An 11040-nucleotide genomic window follows, 5' to 3' on the forward strand; every position below is an offset into this window, starting at 1 on the left:
GAGAATTACCAACAGGTAACACAGAGACATGATGTGAGCACACACTCTTGGAAAAATGATATCAATGTGTAAGTGACCCAAGCGGCTCCTGAGGTTCTTGGTGTGAAGGGCCCCAAGACGATGAGAAAATAAAGCTGGGGTCAGGTGGAGCCCTTGCTCTCCTGATGGGCGGAAAGGAACTGCTCAATCAGTGCAGCATGTGTATTTGTGTACTCAGAAGGATGACGTCAATTTCAACCCATCTGCTTAGCCACCCATTGCTTGGATTGTCTAGGGCCTTGGTGTTTTTCTGGGCTGTAGCAACTCCTTCATGTGGCTGACCTGGGCACTCTTTGTTTTAGAGACAGTCATGCCCTGGCTATGCCTCAGCCGTGCGTGTGTGGTCAATTTCCAGCTTCAACAGCTCCCAACACCAGTAGACCTGACTGGCACAGGGCTGCCACAACCTTTAGCTATTTTTTTTTAAAAACCCAGTCATGGTGGCCCTTACTTCTAGTCCTAGCACTCCAGGAAGCTGAGGCAGGAGGACTGCTAGTTCCAGTCCAGCTGTCTCAAAATAAAAAATGAAAAAAAGGATGAGATTTAGTGGAGTGACAAAGCCCTAGGATCAATCCTCAGTTGTGCAAAAGCAAACAAACAGATATACAAATAAGTAGCCTACCTCAAAAGACATTTATCTGAGGGGCTGGGGATTTAGCTCAGCAGCATAAGTGCCTGCCCTGCAAGCAAGCAGTCGTGAGTTCGATCCCTGGTACTGATAAAAAAGGAAAAAGACAAAAAAGACATTATCTGTGAAATACAATAAAATGAGGTTCAACTGTGTCCCACATTTGAGACTGTACTTGCTGATACTAGTCTTTATACTTTTCATGGTGCTAACTAGCATCCTTTTCTTTCAGTTTGAATAGTTCCCTTTAGCACTCCTTTGGGTACTGGGAATCAAACTCAGGACCTTGTGTGTACTAGGCAAGTGCTTGTACTGCTGAGCTATATCCTGGTCCTAGCATTTATTATAAGATGGCTCAGGGGATGGTGGAAGCTCCTAGCTGAGAAGGCCTTGTTCAGAAAATGGAAATACCATAGCATATTTTGGGCTAATAGGAATGATTCCATCAAGGAAGTAATTGATGTAGAAGAAGGAGAGTCTGATTAGAGGAAATTCCCCAGTACCCTCCTGTCAGTGAGGAAGAAAAGGTGGGAGCCAGTATGTTAACAGGGTGGCTAGGGTTTGATGGGGGTGAGAACACTGACCCAGCGGAAGACACTGAGAAGGTGAGTCAACTCCAGTTCTAGTGGTTTAGTAGCTTTAAGGAAGGAAAATGGAGATTTGAGTTGGATTCTTCTAGTATTTTCTCAGTGAAATATGCAGTGCCCATAAAATTACTTTAATTATAATCATCTCTAAAATGAGGATAAGAGCCAAGTGTGGTGGTGCCCATCACTAGGAAGGCTGAGGCAGGAGGATTTCTGTGAGTGTGAGGCCAGCATGGAGTACATAGTACTTCAAGGCCAGCCTGAATTGCATATTAAGACCTTATCTCAGAGAGAGAGAGAGACAGAGAGAGAAAGTGAGAGAGAGAGGATTACAGTGTCCGCTTCCAACAGAGTTCTGCATGGAAGCCACACAACTATAGAGGCCTCAGCCGGGTTCACTGCACTGAAATCTCCAGCAGGCTCAACAGCACAGCAAGCAGTGAAGCCTGGAAGTGGCCAAGCTGTGTAAGAGGTTTCACGGGGATTCCACAGCTACATTACCATCCTGTGGCACCCGAGGAACATACCCACTGAGAGTCAGATGCTAGCTGGGATGGTGAGGGCCACGAGATGCCCCTTTCACAGCCCCAAAAGAAGATAGGTAAGCTGTTCTCAGGCCTCCCTGCCGAGGCCACTGCAATTTAGACGCCACTCTCCCAGGAGCATGGAAATATCTGGAGGCCTGCTCTCACCATTTTTATGCTCAGAGTTCTTGGACTGTGGCCAGCCATTGTAGTCTGTCCTAGCCTGTATTCACTTTGGAATCCGAGTTATCATGTGAGTTGGCATAATTCACTGGAGAACATAAATGTCGTAGTTTTTATGCAATAGGAAAAAACAGTTTCCTCCCAACATAACGTTCTTTGTTTGCTCACTTTCATTTTTTGAGACAGGGGCTGCTACGAAGTCCAGATTGGTCTCTGACTTGCGTTTCTTTCTGGCCCTGTCTCTTTCTTTCCACTGCTGATAGTGCTCCTGCAAGCACGGTGAATTTTCTGTAAGCATCATGGCAAGCACCAACCCTCCAAAGTGACACAGTACAAGAAAGGCTAGGGGCAGCATTAGGACAGGAAACAGAGTGGCTAGGGGGACAGGCTGTGCCAATTTTCCAGAGGAAGGCCAAAAGTACAAAGGTTGTTCTGAGACTTGGTCTAAGAGAATGCTGGTTACTAAGAGATGCATGCAAGAATTCTGAACTTGGAGGAGATAAGAAGAGATGGGCCCAAGTGAGCCATTTTTAATTTTCATCTTTTGTTTTATTATGAAGACAATACAAGTCAGGTGTGGTGGTGAATTCCTGTCATCCTAGCACTTGGGAGGCTGAGGCAGTAGGATTGCTGTGAGTTCAAGACCAGCCTGGGCTACAAAATGAGTTCAAGTCCAGCCTGAACTGCATACTGAGACCCTGTCTCAAAAAGACAACCAAAAAAAAAAAAAAAAAACAAAAAAACAAAAAAACAAAAAAAACAAAACCAAAAAACCAAAACAAAAACACAATAAAATCTTGCCATGTTAAAAAAAACTCTCCTGAGTGCTGAGAATACAGGTGTATGCCACCATGCCCAGCTTTTAACATAACACTCCTATGGTTAGATGTGTATGTGTGTTTTCTCCACACTGATCAATTCACTGACACTGGCTGAGTGTTCTATAACGTAGTTTAATTCTCACCCTATCTGCCTGAGATCAGCATCAGATCTCACATGGCAAGGGCACCATCTCACAAGACCACTTCTCCCACCTTAGATGCTAATCTCAGATTTGGGCCTTTAGAACTTGAAACTATATGCCTGTATACTGGAGTTCTGAAGAGCCCATGTTTGATTTGGTAGCTTGTTTGAATGGTTAATGGAACTCAGAGACATACTTATGTTTACCAATGTAATTACAGAAGATATTACAAAATCCCAAGAACAGCCAGATGGAGAGGTATGAAGGGAAGGTATGGGGAAAAACTCAGCTGTGCTGTCCTCCAGAGCTTGGGAGCCCTGAATACACAATCCAGTTCTTTTGAGTTTTTATGGAGGCAAGATTGATTAAGCCATTGGCTATTGGTGATTAACTCAACTTTCAGTCCACTCTCCTCATAACCACTTGTAATATGTGGGTATATATTCTTCTAGCATATTTTTGCAAGCAATCTTTACAATACAATACAACTGGGATCACTCAAGTATAAACCATAGTATTATTATGGTTTAAGAATATATAAACATTCTTAAATGTCCTCCAAACAGCATTTGGGAGGCCTGAGAATTCAAGGCCACTCTGGGCTAAATACTGAGTTCCAGGCCAGCCTAAACTACATAGTGAGACTCTGTCACAAACAAACAAACAAACAAACATATGGTGACCACTTACCTTACTTTACTAAATAGCATTCTATTACATGCTTTTAGTAATCCAGGATTACTAAACATTAGTAAACAGAACATTAGTTCTAAGTGCCCAGTCACAGATGACTAGAATTATTTGGTATTTGTCTTTCCACATTTTTCCTATGCATATACTTCTAGAAAACCAGAACCAGTTATTTCTAATGTGTCTCATATTGATAAAGCTCACATAACATAAAATTCACTGTTCACTATTTTTTTTTTTGTCTTTTTCGTTTTTATCGGTACCAGGGATCGAACTCAAGACCGCCTGCTTACAAGGCAGGCGCTTATGCCACTGAGTTAAATCCCCAGCCCTACTGTTCACTATTTTAAAGTATACTAATCAGTGTGGCATTCATTTTGCAATTCACCATTTTGCACAGTCATCATCACTATCGATTCCAGAATATTTTCCTCATCCCAAAAGGATGCTCCATACCACGAACAGTCACCACCTACTCTGTTGTGTTGGATGATGACCACATCCTGTCACCAGTTGGTGGACATTGGAGTTGTATCCATCTTCCAGTGCTTGTGAATGGTTTTGCTGTGAATTTTTTTGTGCAAGTCTTTCTTTGAACACTGATACAGCTGAGATTCAAAATGTTCCCCACAAACACAGTATGCTGAGGGCTCATTTATTGGCAGACTTTGAGGGAAGCGATTGGATAGTGAGGCCTCTCAGCAATTTTGTGAAACACTGAAAAAAATCTGAGAAACAAAATCTTATTACTTTTGTTAGAAGGGTTTTAACTCTTGGGGTTTTCATTTTTTAAGGTTTTAAACTTATTTTTCCAGATGCAGTTTATTTACTAATTTATTTATTGATTGAGACTTACTATGTAGCCCAGGCTGGCATGGAACTTGCCATGATCCTCCTGCCTCTGCCTCTTGAGTACTGGGATTACAGGCCTGTGCCACCATGCCCAGCAGATGCATTTTATGTATTTATTTTTTCTTTTTTTAAAATTTTATTTTGAAAGTATACAACAGAACGAGACAGAATAAAGCCAACTAAGATCGTACAGTGAAACTGGTACAGAACTTCATAGCAGGTTATCGGTATAATAGTAATAGGTATCACAGTATATTTTGTTATCTTTATAATAGTTGTTCTTTCAATCACATATATCAAATTGAGATCAAATATAGAACACTATAGAACTTATCAAATCAGAATATTGAATAGAGCAGTACCATTAATCAGAAAAGAGCAAAACAGTAATAAAAATATTTGCCTTCAAAGAGATGATAGAAGGAAGTCCCCCTTATTTGCTATGGTCAACCTCCCAGGAGATGCTCAGATTTTTGGTTCTCATTTGCTAATGGGCGGTGTGGGGGGGAGAAGGGGGGTAGGGGAAGTGGGATGTTTGACTCTAGGCCCTGCATCAGTGGGTTCACTGTTGCTTAGTCCGGAGGCAGCCTGGTTTAGTTTCACAGAGTCCTAAGTTCCAATATGGCATGGATCTCAGGAGCTTCCCCCTGGAGGGGCCGCACAGTCTGCCACCACCGCTTACCAGGGAGGGGAGGTGCTTGCTTTGTTTCTCAGGGTCCTAGGTTCCAACATGGTGTGGATCTCAGGAGCTGCTGCTGGTTCTCTCCCTGGAAGGTCTGCAGTCTGCCACACTGCCACCGATTACCCTCAGATGCATTTTAAAATAACAAGGTAAAAGACTGAAGTAGCAACTATGAAACTGAGAGTTCCTCATAGCATACTATGCTGTAGCTAATAGGTCCCTATTGCAAATTGAGTGGATTTTTTCTGTGGTCCTGGGGAATAAACCCAGGGTCTTATGTACGCTAGGTATGTTCTTCATCACCGAGCTATACCTCTCAATTTCCAATTTGAGATCGTGAATTCATTGTGGCATCAGCTGCTATGTCTGAGTGATTGTCTCCAGTGGCACTGCATGGTTTAAATATGAAGTGTCCCCAAAGACCCACATAGTAAAGCCCTAATCTCCACTGTAGCAATTTTCAGAGATAGGACCAAAAGAGGTGACTGGAGTATGAGGGCACTGACTTCATTGATAGATTAATCCATTGATGAATTCATAGCTGACTGGCCTATAAGGAAGTGGAGCCTAGTTGGAGGAATTAGGTCCTTGGGAACATTGCCTTGGGGTACACTGGTACCCCAGCCTGGTTCCTGGCTGTCATGAGATGAGAATTCTGCTTCCTTATACCTCTCCTCCCATGGGCTCATCATGGGCTCAGCCAACCATGGCCTTGAACTATGTTGCTCAGCCTGGCCTCAAGCTTGAGACCGTCTTGCCTCAGCCTCCTGAGTGTTAGGATTGCAGGTGTGTGCCACCACACCTGGCGAAGTGTGAATTTTTTCCCATTTGTAAATGCTTATTAGGCTACAGCAATATAATAAAAATCAGAAATGCTCATTTTGCTGGCTTGAACTCACTATGTGGCCCTAGCTGGCCTCAAACAGAGCAATCCTTCTGCCTCAGGATTACAGGAGAAATGAGGATTTTTAACTCAGCTCTTTTGACATGATGAGACATTAATGTTCCTACTAGTGTTTTGTTTAACATCTCACTACAGTCTGGACTCCCATCCAGCCCATCACTGAATCACTGTCATCACCCTTGGGATTCTGGAGGGGGGTGCTCAAGGATGGGATAGTGGAGGTGTTTGTCGTACACACTAGTTAATTATTTTTAACTACTTATTCCAATGTCCCCTTCCTCACATTGCTGTTACCAAATTAAGAAGTGCAAGGAAGAGATGTGGAAAATGGCATGAGAAGGCTAGACAGGAGGCAGAGCACACAGAGTGGTACACCATTTTTAAAAGCTTGGACTTGGCCTTATGGATAACAGGAAAGACCAAAAAGGTGGGGTTTTTGTTTGTTTGTTTTTGTACCAAGGATTGAACTCATGATCTTGTGCTTGCCAGTTTTTCTGTTTTTAATTCGCTTGTATTTTTTGAGACAGGGTCTCACTGTGTAGTTAAGGCTGGCTTTGAGCTCACAGCAATCCTCCTGCCTCAGCCTCTCAAGTGCTGGGATTACGGGCATGTGCCACCACGTCTGGCCTTGACTAAAGAGCTTTTAATCAGGAAAGTGATGTGATGACATTTCTGTGGCAGTGTGGAAGAGTATTGGAGGAGGTCAGGCCCAGATCGAAGCTCCTTAGGGGGCTTGTGACAGATCTGGGGAGAATAAATCAGAAGGCAGAGAAAGGAGCAAATACTGGGTAAGGAATTCAGATTTTGGATCTGCATGTCTTTATAGTTCTCTTTTTACAAACAAGAATCTGGAGGAGTTAAACAATAAATTATTAGGATCTTTCTTCTCGTATTCTACAGTACTGCTTTTGAAGGTGGAGCTGGGGAGCACACAATTATAGAGAGGCGAAACAAACTGAATTATATCTTGGGAGCTTGGCTTGGGGAAAAACAGGTCAACAAGAAAACTTTACAGTGGCAAGGAAAAATGGACAAGAACCAACAAAGAAAATTTATTAATTCTGGACAGAATTTAGGAAAAATTTACAATGAGAAAAATAAGCCAGAGTCCAGTGATAAACAGAATAAAGAAAATCACAACAAAAATAGCATTGAAGTTAGGCAGGGAAAAAAACAAACAGCTATCCCTGGCCTGAGGCCAGAGGAAACCATACAAGCAGGTCCTTCTCTCTAAATTATTACAAAGGGGAAAGCCAGTTAAAACAAACACCACAAGCAGTCCTCTTTCTCCTCCCACCCTTTTCTTCTTTGAGATTAGGGTAGGGGGCTAAGTGGGCTGAGGCGAGTGGAGAGGCTAAGGAGGGGATGGTACTGAGTTTTCATTAGCAGCTAGAAGGTATTTTAACCATATGCATGTTGCATATGAGCGTTATTATAATGGGAAAAGGTTTCTGTCTTTCCTCCTGCTCAGCTGCCGGCAGCGCAGTTCTGAGCCGTCTCCAGACACCCTGTCCCCCAGAGATGGGCCCCTGGTCTCCGCGTGCAGAGATCTCCACATATTTACAGGAAACACGGTGACTACACCACTGCCACCATCCCGCTCAGCCCATCAACCAAATGTCACTTTGGAGGCAGCACCAGCTAAAGCTGCAACTGCCGCAACAACAAAAACCAGAATCCAAACATCCCAAGCAGGTGTCTTCACTTCACACCGAAATTAAAAACATCTGAGCTTAGGGGCGGGTGGGGACAGGCTTCCGAGCATTCATCATGCCAACTAGGCGAGGTCAGCTCTGATTACTGCTGGGCAGCTGAGTCCACTGATTTCCGTGGCTGGAGGCCAGGATTGCATAACATACGCAGAGGCCCAAGGAGCTACCGAGGACCGGAAGGGCCCCTGCACCTCCCGCCTCCCCGCGAGGCCCTGGTTCCTCTGTAGGCCACGGCAGGCAGGGGAGGGCTTGGGGGAGCCCCATGGAGTGGAGGGGAAAATTCCCTTTCCAAGCAGGCTCTTGCCAAACGCCATGATGGAAAGGCAATTCGTGAGACGTCCATCCGGGCAGGATAGAGGCCACAAGATGGCAGCAGAGGACACAGCCTTGGGCACAAAACATGAGCCATCTTGCAAAAAAGCAGGTCGAGAAACGGAAGAGAATTCATTTGGAAAGCACTGCCAGATATCTATAGGCATGTATCCCAAGCCAGAATAAATAATTAAATGGTAAAATTCATCAGTATGGGGTATTTTCCAAAAGCCAGTGCTCAGCTACCCACGAAGAAGGCCAAATAGTGTGGATATTTCTCTTCTTAGAAGCAATATATAGGGGCCCTGGCCTTTAAAACCTGATGACTGCAGGCCTTTGCCACTGTCCCCTTTCTGCGCAGTTCCAATTCAGGTAAAATGAGTGACCTCCACAGAGGCTGAGAACTGATAGAGTGGAAACTGGTTGCCGGGGAGTCTTGCAGCAAAGCTGAATACTTCGAAGGGCAGCCAGGGATCTGCAGGGATCCATCGGCAGGGTGAGGAGACGAGGATTAACACAGGGGAAGTCCCCATCCCCTCTTGCAGGTGCCAGAGGGTTATGTGCAGGAAAGGCACATTATTACATCGAGATAAAATTCCAGCTCTTCTCACCTGGTATCTAATGCTTCTTCCAGCACACATTCCCTTGCCCTTCCCTCTCCTCCAGAGTTGTGATTAGCAAAATGTCTGTGACATTGCAAAATACCCTCCAGAGGGCAAAATGACCCTTCCCTGAAAACCAAGAACTCCATGTTCAGTCCCTCCGGGACACATGGATTTCACAAGGTCTACATGAACCATATTATACGTCCAAAACCTGAATTCCTACCATGTGGGTTTTTCATTTTTTATTTATTATTATTTGCAGTACTGGAGATAAAAGCAAGAACCTTGCACGTGGTAAGCAGTACTCCATCGCTGAAATACATTTCCAGGCCTTTGTAACTTTTTATCTCCAGGCCAGGTCTTCCTAAATTACTCAGGCTGACCCTGAACTTGGAATCTCCTGTTTCAGTCTCCCTAAAAGCTGGGACTGCAGGTGTGTGACAACATTTTTGTTTTTAAAACTTGTGTTTTTGTTTCTTTTTGTTGCTGTTGTTCTTTGAGGTCGATTCTGGCCATGCTGCCCATGGTGGTCTTGAATTTGTTATCTTCTCATCAATCAATGCTTCCTAAGTGGCTAGGGTGACAGTCACAGGCTGCTGTGCTCAGCCCTACATTTGTATAATGTAGAGACAGACAACCAAAGGAGCACAGACTGAATCTGGCCCTTGCGTTAGAAGCTGAGGAGGATCGCAAATTTGAGGCTAGCCTGAGCTACCAAAAAAAAAAGGTTATAATTAGTTTACAATTATTCCCTGAGGATTGAATTTAGGGCCTTGTGCATGCTAGACAAGTACTCTACCACCGAGCTCCCTCCCTAGCCTAGATTTACTCTATAGAAAAATTAAATATGTAGCACCACCAGGTGCACAGTCTCACACTGCATCAATTGGTGGAGCTGAATGATAATACACAGTCACTTAAACAGGACATGTTAGTATACGTGCTGCTGAAGTGAGCACTAGAGCACATCTTTAGTCTATCATGTCTCGCCATTCCCTACTCTGCCTTACTTATTCAAACCATTCCTTACTTCTGAAACAATTCTCCAACATCTGAATGCCTTACAGTTTTAAAGTATTTCTCCTTGTGAGGAAAAATTTTAGCCTTGACATTCCATTAGGAGGATAAATACATGAGCACAACCTTCAGGTAAGCAAAATGTAGTTCAGGAGACTTGAGGTGCCCAAGTAACAGAGTCAGAATCTAGATTTCCTGACACCTGTTATTTGGAGGAACAATTTCTATTAAATAATTTTACTTAAGGGCTCACAGAAATAAACCAAAGAAGTGAGCGTACCTCCTAAAAGATAGGGTACATCCGCTGTTAAGAATCACCTAACCCTCTTTCTTTTAATGAAGTATTTCTGCTGGCCTCTCCTGCCTGCCTCTCCCTCCACACATGTGAAGACTGCCCTACCTACTTCCTTGAACTTGAGTGTGGCTGTATGGTTTGCACAAATAACATGTATACCTTGGGGTGGGGTGGAGGAGTGGTTTCTTTATGCTTACTTCATTCTTAAGGAGGTAACCTTTAAACCACATTACGACACAGTAGGACCTCAAAATGGTGCGATTCATCAGCTTTGGTACTTGAATAACTTAAAAAGAGCAGAGACCCTTGCTAGGCTATTCTGGACATGTAAGAACTAAACCTCTGTGGTTGTAAACCCCTGAGGTTTCAGCAGGTACTATAGTATAACCTAATTTTATCTCAGGGCTATGAGGTCCATTTGCTTGGGCGCTGTTTCTCTTGAGAAATAGTGCTGTATCTAGATCTCTGATCTCATCAACAAAAGCTGGAAGACAAAGCAAACTGTTGATTTTTCTCGCCAGTTTCCTCATCTACAACCACCACCAGATGCTGAAGAAAATGACAGTACTCTTCTTCTAGAACCTTCTACAGATGAGCCTCAGTTATCTTGGCAGTTACACTGGGGGAGGAAAAAGGAGGGAGCCTCGATTTTGTCTTCTCCATCCCAGAGCCTGATCCCAGAACTGTCCTCACCCACTCGGACTCGCGATTAACTTTGTCACAGGGAGACTTTTACCACTCCCAAGGTGTCACAGCAGAAAGGCGCAGCTGGCGCCGCTGCAGCGGCAAGGGACGGCAGCCAGGCTGCCCTCTACCTCACTGGTGCCTGGGCTTGGCTGAGCCCGGAGCAGCCGCATTCTCTAGGGAAAGAAGCCTTCTTAAGTGCGAACAAAAATGAGTGTGAGGCAAACACCCATCCTGGGCACTGTGTCAATCTGGGGTGAGTATTCCAGCTCCGGTCAATTGCTAATTTCTGCCCGGCTGGTGTACTGGGACACCCAGTGTTCCTGGGCTTCCTTCAAGTCCACCCGAACTCTTCATCTTCG

This window comes from Cavia porcellus, unplaced genomic scaffold, assembly GCF_034190915.1.
Source record: "Cavia porcellus strain 051 isolate PalLab524CR breed Dunkin Hartley unplaced genomic scaffold, mCavPor4.1 scaffold_26, whole genome shotgun sequence".
NCBI classification, from domain to species: domain Eukaryota; kingdom Metazoa; phylum Chordata; class Mammalia; order Rodentia; family Caviidae; genus Cavia; species Cavia porcellus.